Here is a 20007-nt window from a genome sequence, read left to right on the forward strand (position 1 = left end):
TAGAAGATAATTTTCAGAATCTTGAAGTCATTTCTCTGTTTCCTGGGAGCCAATTTCTCAAATATTTACATTAATCTCTTCAAGGGCCTTAAGTAATTATAAGCAATTCAAATCAAACATTATTTTGAGAAGGGAAACGCTACTGACTCCTGCTCTAATTTTCATTTTATTTGGGAAAGCACTTAGACTCCAACAGAGCCAATAAAGATAATGGTGATCCTATGACTAGGGGGCCCAAAATTCCCTCTGCCATTAGCTCTTCACCTAAAAGACAACAAAAAATCTCCTCAGCCCAGTCAGTTGGAGCATGTCTAAGGATTCTTTAGTTGGAACTCCTTCAGGAATTTAGTGTGGTCTCCACAACTGCAACCTTCTTCAGGAAGTGTGAAGCATGATCAAGCTAACTAGAACCCTCAAAGTATTTTTGCTAAGTCTCAGCAAATATATGAAGACTAAAAAGGGATAAAGATACTCTCCCTAGAATTTAGTAGCACTCTGAAGAGAAAGGTAATAGCACTCTGCCATTCTAAAGGTATTCAGTTCTTAATACATCTTTCTGATGACTTACAGTTATTTTATGCATATTAACATATTTTTTTAAAGAATCTAAATATTCTTTGGGGAAAAATCTATTACATCCTAAAGTAGAAAGCTAAATTTTTACAGGAGTAATATTAGGTATTGAATCATTTCTGTCGTTGAGAATTTGGGATCAATAAATTATTTTACAAAGTAGAAATCTAGGAATTTCAGCCATCTTAGAGTGAAATAACTGTCAGAATTACTAATAATAATTTTCATTTTCTTCTGAGGCTTGATTTAATACTGAGGTGAAAAGTTCCCCTTTTGGAAATGGTAATTTAGCCTCTATTTCTGAGATTCTAATGTGAGCCCTAGTCCTCATTATAGGTTTTTGTGCATCTCTTCAGAAGATAACCAAGACAATATGGCCAAAAGACTATAAAAGACTGTGCTTTCTGAGCGTTACAAAAAAATGTGTTGAGTCAGAATACTTGTTAGCTTTGTTTTTTTCTGGCTTTGATTGGACATGATTTGCTTATAAGAGAGATAAGACATGGTGATAAAAATAGGACTGGCCCAAACAAGCTGATTTGTGACAAAACGTTTAGTACTTTCAAATTTTTCTGTAGCTAACATATTGGGTACATAATTCAAGCAGGATTTACTGTTTACTGTAATAACCCCACATGACCTCCCTCTCTATCTGACCTTTCACTTTTGTACTTATCAAATCGATTTGAAGGAAATCAAGTTCCTCTTACTCTCTGAATCTGGTCTATAAAAAAACCTCAGCCCACAAAAACTGTGATAATAACAATACAAGCAGCCCTACTGTGTGCTAGGCATTGCTCTAAGCTAAATCATCTTGCATAATCATCCGACCCACTCTATAAAATGTACATTATTCTCATTTTTACAAATAAGGAATCCAAGGCAGAGAGAAGTTAAGTAACTTGTTAAATATTGCTCTGCTAAAATTTGAGCCTAAGCAATTTGGGATCCAGAGTCTATTCTTTAACTGCCTCTCATGACACCATAGAAGATAATTTATTGGCTTGGGCATAGAATGTTTCCTTTGCCTAAAATTATGTTCACGTATATATTTTTAATGTGGTCATATGGATTTTTTCAGTCAATGTAATATTTTGAATATTTTTCTAAGTCTTCATAAGAAAAAAACAAAGTCCATTGTTCTCAAAGCACAGAACCAACTGAGAAGCTTGTCCTGATTTGTAACATAATTTCCCTCAGGAAACCTGCAGTTTGAGACCTACAGTGTTAGTAGGAGATTCATCCCTGGATTTGAGGGACATACAGCAATTATTTGATTTCTTTAGACCCATTTTATTCTCTCATTTGCAAAATGAAGGTAATAAATTAGGTTATCTCCAGATTCACTGCATGAAGTTGCCTGGACATATACATTAGAAAGCAAACATTTGAGAATTCTTACTGAGCACCACTTGAACAAGGGCAAAGTGTGTGCATGCAACACAGGAGATTAGCAGAAGAGAGGATGGGGTGTGCATGCTCAGAGGGGCAATAGGAAGTATTTTCTCAAAGGTTCCTACACAACTTTCAAGCGAGGATAGGTCCTCACATGAAAAGTGAGGCATGAAAAGCAAAGGCATGGCTACCCCAGGCCATCCAGATGTAGGCCACGTTTGCTCACAGTGCCCTTCTTCAGCAGTGTGTCTTCACCTCTCTTCCCACACCCTTCAGCCTCCTTTTCATGCCCCATTTTTATTTCCACACTTCTTACCACCTCTCTTTCTCCCCCTACCAACTATGAAGCCCACATGGACTTGCCCTTTCTAAGTATCTCATCTCCTTAGGGCCCAGCTCCAGATAGATCACAGAGGTGGGATTTTAAATATTTAACAACTAATCAGAATGGATGTCAGCTATAGTGCTGAAGTGAGTTTCTGAGGATGCCAGCTATAGTACTGAAGTGACTTTGAGGCCCTCTGAGGCACCAAGCTTGACCCCTTTGTCTTCTGGATTGTGGGGATGCCCAGAGAATTCCAGGGGAGAGGTTGCACAGCTGGAATGGCAGGGTCACTGGCTGGACAGAAGAGACACTGACCCAATCAGGAGGGATAACAGCTGTAAAGAACTAGTTTGCCCATCCTGATGTGTACCACATTAATATAAATCTTGCTGATAATCAAAAATAATTACAAATAAGGTTAAATCTTATTAAATCTTACAAATTAAACCTCATATATGTGTATGTGTGTATATATATATATATTGATAAGTATTGCTATAGCTGTGTACAGCAGCTGCTTCAACAAATTTCTTTCCTTCCTCTCTCTAAACTCTAGAAAATTCTCTCTCAAACTCAAGCCAAGCCCACTGCCCAGTGTGTGTTTACTCTCCTGTAACCCATTGCTTTCTAGGGGTGCAGAGAAGCTGCCCCCATCCCTTTACTCATTCCAAAGAAACCACTTTTCTACCATCTCCACTTCTCCACTACCCCTCTCATAATCACAGTGGCCCAAGAGCAGTTAAGTGGAGGTAGGAAAGTCTGGGGTAGGGGAATGGGAAGAGGGATCAAAGACTGTAGTTACTCAGATGTTTACTTTTCAGTCACATAACTTCATCTATACCTGAAGTCTTCACAGTGGCCACAGAATAGAAAATGAGCACAATATATGCAAGAAATGCGAAGATGATACATTTGGCTCTTGGTAGAGAGTAAACAGATTAGCAAGAAAGGACATATCTGCGAGCAAAGGGCCCAAGAGTCTGCATTTAGTTCCATGTTCTGGCATATGTGTGAATCTTAGAATTGCTGCTCTCAGTGCACAAAGTAAAGCCCACTATTGTGCCCCACAGCCCGTTTCCCTAACTTATAATCTCATGGAAAGAAAAAATTTCATATATTCAACATAAATATTTTTTTCCATTTAGCATTTAATATACAGAATAAGCAACCAAGCCATTGAATTATCTTGTTCTATTATAACCTAATTGGTTACTGTGTTTGTGTGTAGTGGCCATAAAACTAAAGAGAAAGAAAAATAACTAGCTAATTATGCTCAAGTATAAACATAGCAAAATATCTTTTCTTTTACATAAATATCCAGTTTTGGATTACTCAATTAAGAAAGCAAATCAGCTGAAAATAAACAGACTGAATGAGTTTCCTATGTTAACTCACATGATTCCTCTGAGACTTCCAAAACAGTTTTCTAGATATCATAAAATAAGGGTTCTTTGCACAGCATGGATCACTAGACCTAGAAAACAGCCAGAGTCTTAACAAGAGAAAAATATAGTAAACACATTATGAAAGCAATGAAGTTAAACCACAAGAAACAATCTGATGTTTCTTATCTTAGTTTATTCCTATTAATACCTTTAGATTTCATGACCCTAGCTCAGAGTCAGTGAATTTTTTCCTTGTCATTTTATTTCCTTATCCAGAGATGTTTGTAGATGGTCATATTTCTGAAAGAAGGTGCTAGTTGAATTGTTCACATTAGGAGTTAATAGGAGTTAAAAGCAAGGTACAGATGGTAAGGAGACAGCTGAAAAAAATTGCTATGCTTCTGTGGCTTTTTAAAAATCCATATTTTATGAATTAAAACCATGGAAAACTATCATGATGTCTAAACATTTAAAAGGAAATATTATGCTTCACAGAGGTCATTCTGGCACAGATGTTGGACTGTTCCATGTCTGCCCTTAAGAATCCAAGACATCAGACCCTTGACGTCATCCTTTTAAGATTATAATGCTCCCCAATTTTGATTAACTTGTTTTTATGAGACTCAGACCTAATACTCAAGTACTTACATTTTACTATTTCCTTCTTTTAAATTAACATCAAGATTTTCTTTCCAATGACTAAAAATAGATTATTTATGCTGCAGTGGTAAATGAAGTCTATTTAAAGTACAGTGATTTGGGTTTAACTGTTAAAAATATTATGGGCCTAGGAGAAAATAATACCAGCATTTGTCCTAACATAGCATTGATATTAACAAAAATGCTCAAGTGCTTTCTGTGAAAATCACAGAAAAACTCTGCACACTAAATATCAATGTCTGCAGGAAATATTTCCTTTTTAAAACTGAATGTAATGCCTGAATATTTTGTAAATGTTTGCAAAGCAAAATTTGTTAACAGGTCTCTTAGCTCATGCTAAGAATAAAATGATGATATTTTTACCTGAACTCACAGCCAGCCAATTCTACCTTCTGATGTACAAAGACTTTGGTTCATTAACAGAGACTATATTTGCTTACCTGTTAGTAACCTATTTCAACTCCATATTATTCTCCCAAATCTGCACCTGTATATCCAGCAACTCATTCAACTCTTCTACTTCTATGTTTAATGAACACCTCAAACTTAACATGCTCAAAACTCAACTTCTGATCTTATCCTCTATTTGCTCCTCCTGTAGTCTTCCCCACCCCCTTTAATGCTGACTGCATCCTTTTAGTTGCTAGGCTGAAACTCTGACTTCTCCCTTTCTCTCACATCCACATCCAACCCATTCAGAAATCTTATAGTTCAACCCAGAAAATATATCCAGAATCTGACCACTTTTCACTATTACTATTGCTACCACCGTGGACCTAACCACCATCATCTTCAACCTAGATAATACAACAGCCTCCAGCCAGCCTTCTTGCTTCTGTCCTTGGCTTACTACAATGTCTTCTTAACACAGGAGCTAGACTTCACCTTTCAAAACTTAAGTCAAGGAGCAACAGCTCCTTTGCTCCTTAAGTCAAGGAGCAAATCAAATTGCGATATGATTTACTTATTTATTATGCCTATTATTTACAATATTTACCCCATCCTCCAGTACGTAAACTCCAGAAGGGAAGTAATCTTGGTCTGTTTATTTTCCTGATCAAGTGCCTGAACCAGTACCTGGCAAGTGGTAGGTATTTGATAAATATTTCTTGAGTTAATGAATGGATAAATGAATGCAGTATTTTATCAAATAGTAGGAATTCACTGCTAGCTTCATTCATGTATCCATTCATCAACAACATTATTGATTCCAATCAATGTTATTGATCACCAATCAACGTTATTGATTCCTGAATGCCTATACTGCAACCAGTATGGACCCATATTCTATCTTCTGTTAGACCCCCTGGCAATTAAAATCTGGGATTACATTTAATGTAGTAATCTACAGAGGTAAAACTATTGGTATGTAGAGAACCTAAATTAAGAGATCAACTAGGTCGGTGCTGTCCAACAGAGTTTTCTGTGATGACGGAACTAGTCTGTATCTGTGCTGTCCAATACTATAGCCCCTAGTCACATGGAACTATGGAGCACTTGAAATACAGCAATATGATTGAAGAACCTAATTTCTATTTTCTATTTTGTTTTATGTTAATTAATTTAAATTTGAATAGCCACATGTGGTTACTGTATTGGACAGCACAACTTTAGTTCATCCCTCTGCCTCTCTACCTAGGGCTTTCCCTAAGATATCCAAAGCAGATTGCTAACTATACCACTTTGTTTATCAAAAAAGATGATTAACAGCTAGTTACTGTCTCCTTTTAACTATTTTGTCCTCTAACTATCCTGTTCATGAATGCATCTTCTTTTAGAATTATTGTTATTTGTCAACTAAGGTAAAGCTTTTATATATTGTCCAATTTGTAAAATACGAAACCTTAAAAATTTATCCTCTAAATCCAACAGAACATTTTACACACTTTACTACTTGCACAATAAAATGTCTTTAACTTTTTTTACTTTATTTTCCAGCTTTATCAAAGTATAATTGATGTACAAGGAACTATGCATATTTCAAATGAATAATTTGATGCATTTTGACCTAGGTATACACCTGCAGAATCATCATCATACATAATGTAATTTAAAGCTCAAATGACTAGGGTGACTGCTGACCCACAGGACATCCTTGTGTGAATTAGAAAGAAAGAGTCCCTCCTGCCTGTCAGTTGCTTTCTGACAGATGGGAAGAAACAATGTCCTTGCTCTCAGCTCTTGGCTACCTCCTCAGCTGGATGCCTTCATACTGTGAGCAGCATACACAACCATAAATGGCAGTCCTGCAAACTGGTCTGCTAAACTCATTTTTTTCAAAACATCCTCCCAAGGTTTTGAAGATTACACGCTGGTTTCCATTTCAAGGTGGTAGAATGGAAATAGATTGTAGTCTCCTTTTCCCACTGGAAATCTCAAAATTTTAGAAAAGATTTTTTAATGCATATAGCTGGGAAACAGTATCAAGCTTTGGAGGACCATATAAACTTTGAGAGGACATTTGGAAGACAGAAAGCAGGTGTTATTAGAAGGAGGATTTAAAACCAGCTCAAAACAAGAATAGGAGAGTGCTGCCAATAAATGTTGGGAATGGATACAAAAGACAACAGTGTTTGCTACAGGAGAGCAGTAGGAAGAGCAAGGTTGAACTGTACACCTTCCCTCTACCAACTTAGGCCACATTTGGATTCAAAGAGTAGCAACAGGAGTTATTGCTTCCAGCTGGGAGTCAAAGGTATGGAAGCTTGAATCAGAGAAACAAAGCAGCATCCTGGACACCCTGAATAGGTGGAGCTACCAATAGAAATGAGACAGCCTCTCCCCTACCAGGAGCTAATCTGTGAGGCACCCTGCCAGCATTATCCTCATCCCCTCCCATACACTCTTGAAAACAGACTGAAATACAAGTTCCAGCAGCAAATCTGGTCCCTCTCTCTAAGCAGCCTGCAGGATCACATAGAACAAAGAGCCTAATAAAGAGTCTCAGCTAACAGATGAACACGCAGGAGTCACTAAGTGTTGGAGGAAGGCCAATACCATTAAAAAGAGATATAATAGAGTTCTTTGTTTTTAAAACATGAAGAATTTACAGCCTGGAATAATAATGTCAGAAAAGGACTTCAGAATATTTACAAGTCATATCCACAGAGATATGTGAGAGGATATTAAATCCACAGAAAATAATCAATTGGAAAGCACACCTATTAAAATATTGATCTTTTAAATAGAATACTCGACAAGTAGGTCAAATAAGAGAATGGACACAAAGAACAAATTGCTAAACTGTAATATTAATCCAAAAATTTCTTTCAGAATGCAATAAAAAGTGATGAATATATAAAAAGAATAAAATAAAAGTTAGGAATTACGTAAAATAGACTCAAATGCTCCATCATCCATCCAATTGGAGTAGTATTAGCAGGAATGGAAGGAAGGTAACATATACATTAGTTTAGTTGCAACTTAAGGTCCAACCAGGTTCTGAATAAGATAAATTTAAATAATAAACCATACCTAGGTATTATATTAACATTTCCCAAACCAAGAATAAAGGAAACAAATACTAAAATCTTTGGGAAAGAAAAAACAAAATCTCCTATACAATTTTCTTGTTAACAAATGAATAAAATCAAAGGAGCAAGAAAAAAAAGTTAAACCTGCAATTTTATATCCAACCAAACTATCATTCAAGAATGAAAATGAAACACGAAGGAACCAGAAGCTTTACCACTCACAATAATTCCTTGATATAATTTTGCCAACCAAAATAAAAATGAATATAATAATAAGGAAGCTCTGAAAAATAATGGTGAACAAAAAAATCAGTTAAATTATATTATTAATTCTAGATAACTTGATTATTTAAAACAACAATGACAGGAATTTTTGAAGTAACAATGTAGAATAAACTTTCAAATTAGGTCAATATGGAAGAGAATTGAAATGGGAAGAAATACTTAAGTAAAACTAAAGCATACAAACATTTTGGTTTTGTTTAATAAATGTAGAGAAACACAGACCAATTCTAAATATTAATAGAAAATATATTTTATTCAAGGGCTAACTGAATAGCATTTAGTAGAAAAACACAAATACAATTTATAATTTTTACACTATCACAAAAAAGTGGAAGAAAATAAAATCAATTCAACAAAGGCAGAAAAAACTTGAAATGGTATTCAAATATACTCCTCTCTCCCCTAATTTAATCAGGTCTACAAAATTTCATAGGCAACTCTGACCAACTCGTTAAAAAATAAAAAAAAGTCTTTTAAGAATGTGCATTAGCTTTTTAAAAATTTTGAACAGGACTGCATAAGGAAAGAAAACCATAGCAAATCTCACATAGATGCAAACTGCTAAATAAAATACTAGAAATTTAAATTCAGCAATCAATTAAAAGAATAATGCACTATGATCAAGTAAGGTTTATCCCAGGAATACAAAATATAGCTTTTTAATAATGAACAACCAATATAATCCCATATAATTGGCTAACTTAATCATATGATTTAGGAGAGAAACAGTTTCAATAGATGCCCAAAGACAATTGTGATTATGTGTGTATATGTAATATACTTGTGTGTGCATCTGTTTGTGTAAAAAGTAAGAACAAAAAGAAACTTCCTTAATCTAATAAAGAGTACCTACCCCAAAATGCAGCAAACGTGACATTTATTAGAAATAGTGTAAGGTCAAGAACAAAACAAGAATGCCCACTGCTACTGTTACTATTCAACATTAGACTGAACATCCTAGCCGATGGAAATAAATAAATGAAACCATAGTAAGTTGTATAAATGTTGAAAAATAAGGGGTAAACTGTTATTATTTACAGAGAAAATGATAGAAATTTCAAGATAATCAAAGGAAAAACTTTTATAGCTAAGAAGAGAGTTCAGCAAGATAGCAAGAAACAAAAACAACATAAAAACAATGACTTTTCTATATGTTGCCATTGATTGTTTTTAAAATGCAATTGGGAAGGAAATTAATGAATTAATGCAACAATACACAAGTAGTTTGAAGAAACAGAATAGAGTTCAAAAAACAGACTCACAAACAAACAGAAAATTTATAGAAAGTATAGTCATTAAGGCCACAGACTCTAAATCTAGATCCATAGGTTTTATTTTTTGCTCCACTATTTCTTGACTATGTGTGGCTGTGCAAGTTATTTGATATTTGTGTGCCTCAGTTTCCTTGTCTGTAAAATGAGAAATAATCATAGAACCAACCAATATGTTTATTTAAATGATAAATATGTATGTATATATGTATCCATCTATCTATAGAACACATATGTTTATGAAATATGATAAAAGTGGAACTTCAAATCAATAGGAAAATAATGGTATGCCATTTCAAATCAATGAGACTTACTAGCTATCCCTTTTTAAAAAGTAAAAGTTTGATTTCATCTTACATTGTTCACAAAATTGTAATTAAGACTTAAAAATTTTTAATGATAAGAAATTATTAGAAGAAAATGTAGGCAACTATGTGGTGCCTTAGAGTCAGGAAGACCTTCTGAAATAAAACACAAAAAGCAAAAGCCATAAAAGAAGATATTAGTCCAGGCGAAGTGGCTCACGTCTGTAATCTCAGCACTTTGGAAGGCAGAGGCAGGCAGATTGCTTGAGCCTAGGAGTTCAAGACCAGTCTAGGCCACATGGCGAAACTCATCTCTGCTAAAAATAAAAAAATTAGTCAGGCATAGTGGTAAGTGCCTGTAGTCCCAGCTACTCGGGAGGCTAAGGTAGAAGGATTGCTTGAACCCGAGAGGTGGAGGTTGCAGTGAACGGAGATCACACCACTGCACTCCAGCCTGGGTGACAGAGCAAGACCTTGTCTCAAAAAAAAAAAAAAAAAAAGAAAAGAAAATATAATGAGTTTAACTACATCAACCACAGCAGTATAAAAGTGAAAAGACAAGTCCTAGGAGAAGGTATTTCAACCTAAATAATAATAAAGGATTAGAATCAACAAATCATTTAAAGAAAGAAAAGAATCATCTATTTGAAAAATAGACCAATAATATAAACTGGTAACTCACAGAAGAACTAATAAAAATAATCAAGATTTATATAAACTGGCATTCAACCTCACTTTGATGGAGGAAATTCAAATTTAAATTCAGTAAGTATATTTATACACTGCTGAAGGGAATTTAAATGTAACTTTTGTGCATTCATGGATCATTTTGCATATCCTGTCACCTCAAAATTCTACTGTTAGTATCTACCTCAGAGTCAACTGACTTTTGGAGTAGATATTGAGGAAGCAAGTGCAAGAATCTTCATCATAATATTATTTGTAACAGTGAAAAATTCAGAACAATTTAAATATTCACAAAATCAAGAATGACTAAAGAAATAATTGTGCATCCTTTCTATGGAAGAACATGCTGCAATTTTCTAAAATGAAGTGAACCTATCTGAACTGAAAAAATGTCTAAGTCATGTTGTCAGGTGAAATAATGTATATATCATTTATGCTAAAATGCAAACATAGATATCTCTTCTATGAGCAATGCTATGGAGAATTCTGGAAGCATATACATTATATTGTTAACAGTGACTATTTCTAGAGAGGAGACTAAGATGGGGGCATTAGAGAGGGGAATAATCAAAGGGTATGTCAACTTGATCTGTAAAGTTATAATTTTTTATAAGGAGAATCTATTACTAAGGTAATTTAAATTTTTTAATGTACAAATTATAATTGTAAAGTACTGCAAGCAAGTTGCTTTAAACTGGTGAAATCAGTGAAACAACAAGTCTTTATAAAATCTAAGCTATTTCTTCTTTTCATTCATATTACTGGAAAATCCAAAGATGCTGCATGTCATACCACAGGAGTATAATCCTTTACTCTCTGGTCTTAAAAAATGAAAGGTAATCTTGGGTGAGGCTTTATTTTTGGGGGCCATGTTTTGGATGAAGTTTCATTTACCCACCCAGGGTGCTATGATATAAGTGCTCTTTAATTTCTAAAATGATTATTCTGGGAACAAGAGTTACCCTCTCAATATAATTAGAACATTTGAATGTTAATTTAATAGAATAGTTTTTCTCAAGTCTTAGTTAATATTCATTGGGAGAACAATTTTATAAATCTAAGAATTATCCATTTTTTTAAAATTTTGATTCCCACATTGAATGTTTTGTGATAAGATGTTAAAGCACTAATTGAATTGGCTTTTAGTGGGAAATGTAAGACTGTGAAGGCCAAACATACAAACATTTATTTCTTGATAACCACAAATGGCCTATGATTAAGACGGAACCTGATAATTTAAGGAAAATTAACTTGTCTAAAGTAGAACAGAGAATAATTCATGAATGTACAATTTTTCTTTTTCTACTTCCCCGCTAGTCTACATTGGTCTTTAACTATGACATGTACAAACCAATGGGAAAACATTAACTACAGTTAATGGACTGAATGGGTTTATTTAAGAAGAAATATTTAAAGAACTAAAAGCATCAAATTATCTTCACAACACATATATTGGTCACAGAGACATAATATAAAGTATGTCCTAAATATTATGTCTTCCAAAAACCCATCTTAAGCCTCATAAAGATTGAAAGAAACAGCACATTTCCAAACCTCAAATTCTCTTTGCCATATTTTTACTTTTCTCTTCTCATCACCTATTTCAATATTTTTCTACCTTTCTAATTAAGGTCTATACTCTAGAGGGAAGACTGTGGGTATGGTAGAGCAAAGGCTTTCTCAGTTGCAGAGTGTGGATATGAAACCAGGTCTACTTTCAAACCAACTAAAGTTGAGAAGATCGTATGTTGCTTTTTAACTTTATGGACAATCTTGAGGAAGGATCATTTACTTTGATTCCTCAAAGTGCTTATTTATGATACAATATTATAGGACTTTAAAGGGCCAAAGAAGAAGGGCTAAGGAAATGTTACAGAGTGAAATAAACTAAGGAGACACAACTGAGTGCCATGTGTGATTCTGAAATAAATTATTTCACTATATAAGACATTTCTGGGACAACTGAGAAACTTAAATGGGTTCTGAGTATTAGATGATAGTGATGTATCAATGTTAATTTCCTAACCTTGATGCTAGTGTTGTAGTTATACGGACAAATATCCTTGTTTGTAGGTGATCCAATGAAAGAAATGTGAGACATCAGATCAGAAATTACTCTCCAGTGTTTCAAGAAAAAAAAAAAAAGGTCTTTTTCTGTGCTTCCATCTTTTCTGTAAATATGTGACTGTTCGATCTTTAAAAAACAAAATGAAACAAATTCACTCATGGGAAAGCAAAATGTCCATGCATATGCTAACTAAGAAATGTTTTGTTTAAAAACATAAAGACATAGTTTTATTTGGGACAATGTATAACAATCTCTACCAAATCCACATGAAAACTTTTTTTTTAAGGGGAAAGCACGAACGCAGTCCCCCACTATCACAAATTATGCAGTTGAGTTTCCCACATTTGGGGAAATCACAGAGGTCAGCACATCCGGTGTGCAATGGATGAGCCTCACCCTGGGAAAACCACCTTCATGATCATGGTCTTAATATTTTTTATGGAAGAAGGGTATAAACATACACACATACAATTTTGGCACTATGACCTCCAGAGAATATCTTATTAAATTTTGAGTTTAAAAGGAGTATTTCTTATCTATTTGGCCATGTGAACTGATCCATTAAATTATTTTGAAATAGCTTCAATTCTTTTCCTTGTTAAATGTAATTCATGCTTAATGTAGAAATTTAAAATCACACATTTATATCTCCAAATGGAAATGGTTACTGTTAATGTTAGAAATATAGTCTTCTTATTTTTGCAATAGAATCTTAAAGATACTTTCTGTAATGCGTTTATTTTTATTCAATATATTATTTTATTAATATCATTTACTCTCACATTTTATGTCTGCAGATTGTCATTAAGTGGATGTATTAAGAGCTATTCAAATCTCACCTTTTCTTGGTTAATAGCAGCCTATTATTAAACATGTATTTGTTTCTAACTTTTCACTATAACAATAATGCTACCATCATACACCCATGATTCAGTTAAACATCCATGCTCTCTGTATTACCACCTCCTATTATTGAAGTACTGGAAGTGAAGGAGGAAGTAACTAGTAAGTAGCCATATGTCAGACCCAAAAATGGATCTTGCTTCTTCTCTTGAAGAATAGTCAGTGTATGCAAACAGAGGGACCGAAAGAACTGAGATGCTAGCTCTTCTTTCTTCCAGCAGTGCTTGCTTGAGAGGTCTGCAACTGACATGACAGCAGTGAGTGAGCTCTACATTAGGTTCCCCAGAGCTTCCTTTTTCCATGAGACGATTATACTCATTAGGTATTTAAAGAAGATATCAGACAAAAGTTTTGATACGGTCTGGATCTGTGTCCCCACTCGAATCTTGTATTAAATTGTAATCCCCAGTGTTGGAGGTGGGACCTGGCGGGAGGTGATTGGATCATGGGGGTGGTTTCTCATTCATGGTTTAGTACCATTACCTTGGTACTGTCCTTGCAATAGTGATGGAATTCTCATGAGAACTGGTCATTTAAAAATGTGTGGCACCCACCCCCCTTCTCTCCTGCTCCTGCTCTGGCCATGTGACATGCCTACTCCCCCCTTCACCTTCCGCCATGATTGTAAATTTCCTGAGGCCTCCTCAAGAGCCAAGCATATGCCAGCATCATGCTTCTTGCACAGCCTGCAGAAAATAAGCCAATTAAATCTCTTTTCTTTTTAAATTACTCAGTTGCAGATATGTCTTTATAGCAATGCAAGAATGGACTAATACAGGTTTAATTGATATTTAACTTAAAGTGAGTATAATTAAAATTTTTCAATAAAGTATGTCTTAAATATAAATCAATGTTTATTTGAATTATAAATCACACATAGTCTGGGCTGGTCAGTGAAGTAGTTCCAGAGACACAGGTGAAGATTGAAGATTTGCTCTAAGAGCAGTTAGCCTTCCACAAGGAAATATTTATTTCCCAATAATCCTGAGAGCAATCTGGCAGGAAATAATGGATGCTTAATTTCTCTCCTGAAATCAGCTCACAGTACTGGTTGTATTTATGATGGCTAACCATCATCCCTTGTTCCACCATTCCCTACAAAGGATAGCACAGCATCTTAATATATTATGATGATGTTGTTATTAAAACAACAAAAAAATCTTTCTGAGGTTTAGAAAATTAAAAAGACTAAATGTGGCTCACTTTTTTTACTCTGATAATATCTTTGTGGGTAGATTTTTAAATTTCATAGTGAATTTTGTATATAAATCAAAACTATCAAGTATTAGAAAATCTATTAGGAAAAAAATTACTTTATGAGCCTCACCTCATTCTGTAAAAATCTACGTATCTGAGGTTTTAGACAAGCCTAAATTTTAGTTGACAAGAGGTTAGATCATGTCTTAGAGAAGAATTCAAAAAATAGTATGATTATATCCATAAAATGAAAATGATAATAGTTATCTCGTGCACATAAAGCATTTAGCACAGTTATTGATATGGTAGGAAGCACTCAATAAAAGTAACTATTATTATCTGTCATTTACTTTCTTTCTAGAGCCAATAGCTTTAACAGTTATATTAAAAGTAACATTGGCCAGGTGCTGTAGCTCACACCTGTAATCCTAGCACTTTGGAAGGCTGAGGGAGGCGGTTCACTTGAGGATAGGAGTTCAAGACCAGTCTGGCCAACATGGCAAAATCCCATCTCTACTAAAAATACAAAAATTAGTCGGGTGTGGTGGCAGATGCCTATAATCCCAGCTACTTGGGAGGTGGAGGCAGGGGAATGACTTGAACCTGGGAGGTGGAGGTTGCAGTGAGCCATGATCATGCCACTGCACTCCAGCCTGCGCGACAGAGTGAGACTCCGTCACAAAAAAAAAAAAGAAAGAAAGAAAGAAAGAAAAGAAAAGAAAAGAAAAGAAAAGAAAAAAGTGACTTTGATGATCATCATATTCAGGTGACAGCTTAGAGATTGGGTCTTATCGGTATCATGATTCTTAATTTGTCATTCAGTTTAACTGGGATTTAGGTGACCTGGGAAATTGCTTCTGTAGTCAGGTCCAGATCACACAAAACATAAGAGATTATACCCTCAGTTTAATCAGTTGTAAACTTCAGTGGTATGAACAAAACTGAACAAATAAGTCAACCACTATTAATAAAGAACTTAAGTTGAGCTAAAGAAAGTAATCAAACATCAACATTATGCAGAATCTTTTCGGGAATATTTCGTAAAATGGTGCTCAATTATTCTACACGCATATTTTACATACCTATTTATAATTCTCCTTTTAAAGTTAAGCTATTGCTCCAATGTGCTTATGAAAAATATCTGGAATTTAGCTAAGGACTTTATATAATGAAGATTCTGGCCTTTTCTTAGTATATTGAGCACCCTTTACAACCCTTGTATTCACACCGTGTTCTCCCTGTTTCTGAGCATAGTAGACACTATTCCTCCTTACAGCACCAAATTCCAAAATAGAAAAACAAATGTTAAAACCTAGGAAGAGTCATGACAGACCATCTTCCTGCTCCCTAGTGTTTGGTTTGACCTCCTCATTGAATATCAATTTGTTCTTGGAACTCTGCTCTGTTATACAACAATATGGAAGAAACGTTGGGTCCTTCCTCCAAGGTGGATATTTCCTGGAGAATGATTGGAGTTATCAGTTTTAATTGGAAATTGATAATACATCTTGAGTTTGAAGGTTAATTATTGGTTAAAATAATTATCCCTGTGAATATAACTTTTTCTACAACATTAATAAAAGTGCCTTGATTTTGTGTAGCTTTCATGTATATTAATGTTGAAAGACGCTCTAAGACTGACTGAAGCAGAAGAAATAACAGAAAAAGGGTTCTTGCATGATCTCATTTATATGTGGAATCTAATAAAGTTAAATCATGGAAATAGAGAGTAAAATGATGGTTACCAGAGACTTGGAGTGGGGGAGAGGAAAGGAATGGGGAGTTGTTGATTAAAGGGTACAAAAGTTCAGGCAGACAAGAAGAATAAGTTTTGAGATCTATGTCACAGCAGAATGACTACAATCAATAATAAGGCATTACATAGTTCAAAATAAGAGAGTAAATTTCAAATGTCTCACTATACAAAATGATAGGTGATAAATATTAATTAGCCCGATTTAATCATGCCACAATGTATACATATATCAAAACATCACATTATACTCCATAAATGTATGCAATTATAATTTGTCCACCAAAAATTATATTAATAATTTAAAACTTTTTCAATATCTAAAAAAATAAGGAGAAAGAAAAAAATTCTGAATAAAAAGTAAATAAGAGATAATAAAGAATAAGCTCAGGAAAGCATGGGAAGTTGAATACAAGGCCTAATGGAAAAGGTCCTCGTGTGATGCAGAGGGACAAAATTTGTACACATCCAAGCCTGAACCCAGAGGAAAAGGGAAGACGGGGAAAAAATTCCCACAAGTCACAGTATGATTATGTTGAGGAGGCTACAAAAGATAATAGGAAACAAGGATATGAGAATATAATTGGCTAGACTGTTTAAAGAAAAGAGGTCTACAAATGGACAATGTGAAAAATTCATTGAATAATGTACTGTTTGTTAGATTTCTGGGTCTGACAATCATCAAACAGAAGTTGAAACTAGAGCGCCATTGTTGGTATTATTTACACTTACATTGTAATTAACAGAATTAAATATGATGCTTGGACTCACTCCTCTTTACCTGTGGGTATGAGAGAAGTAAAGAGATTTCATTTGCTTGCGCCCAATGTATGAAAACGAAAGGACAACTTATGTGATACAGCACTACTACTCATCTCAGCACATTCTTTGCAGGATCAAACAGCAAAAGATAATCTAGATGATCAGCTTGGCTTAAAATGCTTCATGCTTAGCTTTACTCAGGGTAATGTTTCAGGATTGGCTTCTTCCAAAAAAGTGCTTCCCCAGGAGAAAGCAGAAAAATGTTAGCACACAAGATTTTGAGGGAGATTTCACTCAAATTGCTGCTCCCTACCCATTCACAAAATGACCCTTCTGTCAGTGCAGTGAGAAGCAGCTGAGAATCATTTACCACCTTCACTGGACACCACATAGGACACATTCACCCCAGACACCACTCTATAACTGCAGCTTAGGTTAGCACCAGCCTCTCTCCATACCCTGGAGTAACAGGCAGGATTGATGGGTAGTGAGCTGCCGAAAAGCCCAACATCTGGTGGTGCTCTTATACAACAGGTATCTTGGGAAATAATGCAAGACAGGTGGTGTTCTGGATTCTAGGAAGATACGTGCCACAGCATTGTGACTTGTCTATGAATTCATACATCTGAATTAATAAGCTGTATGACCTTGAGAAAGTCAAACTTTCTAGGTCTCAACTTCATCATCTTTCCTAAAAAGAGGTTAGAGTCAATTATCTTTTAGCATCTACCAGTATCTACAAATACTATGATAAACCAATTTTTGTTTTCAGAGTATTTCATGCCCAAAACAGTTTAATGAGCCTGAGCAATTTTATTCTCGTTAATGATCCATGGCAAAGAGTTGTTTGGTGCAATTAGCCATTTCTTCCACCTGCTCCTTGGTCCCTCACCCTCATGATCTAGTCATAAATGTGTCAATTTTGCCTATCAGTTTGTTTTAATAATACAAAAGTAAGGAAACAAGTTGCTATCAAGATGTACTTGACACTTAAGGACTATGCAGCCTTGTTTTAATAATCCTATTCTAACAAGGTCCCTCCTAGGAAATCCTATCAAGCAACTGAGAAAGAAGTAGATTGGCTGTTTTTTTCAAATAAGAGTCTCTAGGTCTGCCAAATTTTTACAAGTCAATAGATTTGAGAACAATAGGAGGAAGAACAAACAATGCACTCTCAAAAGCACTGCATGTGTTTAGATTTTTTTATTTCTCAAAATGGAAATATTCTTATTTTTCTTCTGATTATAAGGATTTTTGCCACATATTGTTGCTTTTCTGGAAACTTTTGCAGTTGGTTTTCCCACCAGCAACATATAGTGTCAATTTCCTCATACCCTTACCATACTGTGTATTGAACTTTTTTGTCTTTGTCAATGTATTGGTCGAAATAATACATCTTCTTTTAATTTAATTTTTAATTATAAGTGATTATAAGTAAGATTAAGTAGTTTTTCACATATTTATTCCAAATTATTTATGTCATTTGTCAATTTTTCTATTGTGTCTCTTTTTCTATTTTCATTTAAAAGAGTCTTGGCCTGGAGTGGTGGCTCAGGCCTGTAATCCCAGCACTTTGGGAGGCCAAGGCCAGTGGATCACCTGGGGTCAGGAGTTCAAGACCAGCCAGGTCAACATGGTGAAACCTAATCTCTACTAATAATACAAAAATTAGCCTGGCGTGGTGGCATATGCCTATAATCCCAGCTACTTAGGAGGCTGAGGCATGAGAATCGCTTGAACCCAGGAGGCAGAGGTTGCAGTGAGCCAAGATCATAAGTACCACTACACTTCAGCCTGGGCCACAGAGTAAAACTGTATCTCAAAAAAAAAAAAAAAAAAAAAAAAAAAAAAAAAAAAAAAGTCTTGTATTAAGGACATTTGTTCCTGATTATTTTGGTCACAAATTGCTGTTTGAATTTTAACTTTGCTCATGATGGTTATAAGGGGTTTTTTTTTCAGTGTAAAAGTTTTCATTCAGTTTTTATGGAATCAAATGTTTTAGTCTTATGTTTTACTGACTTTTTGTCTTACTTAGGAAAGCCTTCCCCACCTATATATGTTTTTAGTTTTTTTTGTTAGTATTTTACCTTCATTTTTTTAGACTTAAATTTCTGGTCCATCTAGTGCATGTTTTAGTGTAAGTTGTAACAGGAATTTAATTTCATATTTTTCCAGTTATTTCAACCCTGTTGATGGAATAATTCATATTTTCAGTATAGATTTGAAATCTCTTTTTTATAACACTACATTTTTATAGTATTAAAAATGCACACCAATTTTATAGGTATATACTTTCCTGAACCTTCTACTATTTTCCCTTGATCTCCTCATCTGATGTGAACTGATTCTGATACCACCTGCAAAGTGTTTTAATTAATATGGGTTCAAAATTCTTTTTTTTTTTTAAGAGACACAGTCGCACTCTATTGCCCAAGCTAGACTTGAACTCCTGGGTTCAATTGATACTCCCCCTTCCGCCTCCACTGCTCCTGGCTCAAAATTCATTTTAATATGTGGTAAGGCAATTCTCCAACATGGGCTTCAAAAATTTTCTGGCTACGACCTAGGTTTATTGCCTCAGCAGCAGTTAGGCACTTGAAGTGAAGTGTTGAATATATGTAAGTATTTTTTCAAAGTGCACAAACTTATAAAAGTCCTAAAGCAAATACTTTTATAGGAAGCATTCATCATCTGTTTATAAACATACTCTCAAGTAGTCACTATTTAGAAAAAATACTCAGCAATGTGGTTTGAGGGTCAGGAATTTTCTAGCCCACAAGAGGCTTCTTTGGTTGCCTCATTATGGCCACTAAAGATTTAACTGTGATGAACATATATGTATATAGCAGAGCCTCTTCATCACATTATTTTTTAAAACATTAAAATTGTCATGTAAGCAAAAGAATGCAACTCACTAATTCCCCACTATTGGTAGAGCTATGTAGACTTGTTGTAACAAGTCAGA

At 34.7% G+C, this 20007-nt stretch overlaps 1 protein-coding gene and 1 non-coding gene across 4 annotated transcripts in view; both read right to left on the reverse strand.

The window, feature by feature from the left end:
- FILIP1 (filamin A interacting protein 1) overlaps positions 1 to 20007 on the reverse strand; it is a 198118-nt gene that overhangs the window by 165396 nt on the left and 12715 nt on the right. The gene's annotated exons all lie outside the window — the stretch shown is intronic.
- On the reverse strand, positions 12711 to 12875 carry LOC115897233. The gene has a single exon (XR_004057149.1). It is a non-coding gene; the product is annotated as a U1 spliceosomal RNA (small nuclear RNA).

This window comes from Rhinopithecus roxellana, chromosome 4 (genome assembly GCF_007565055.1).
Source record: "Rhinopithecus roxellana isolate Shanxi Qingling chromosome 4, ASM756505v1, whole genome shotgun sequence".
NCBI classification, from domain to species: domain Eukaryota; kingdom Metazoa; phylum Chordata; class Mammalia; order Primates; family Cercopithecidae; genus Rhinopithecus; species Rhinopithecus roxellana.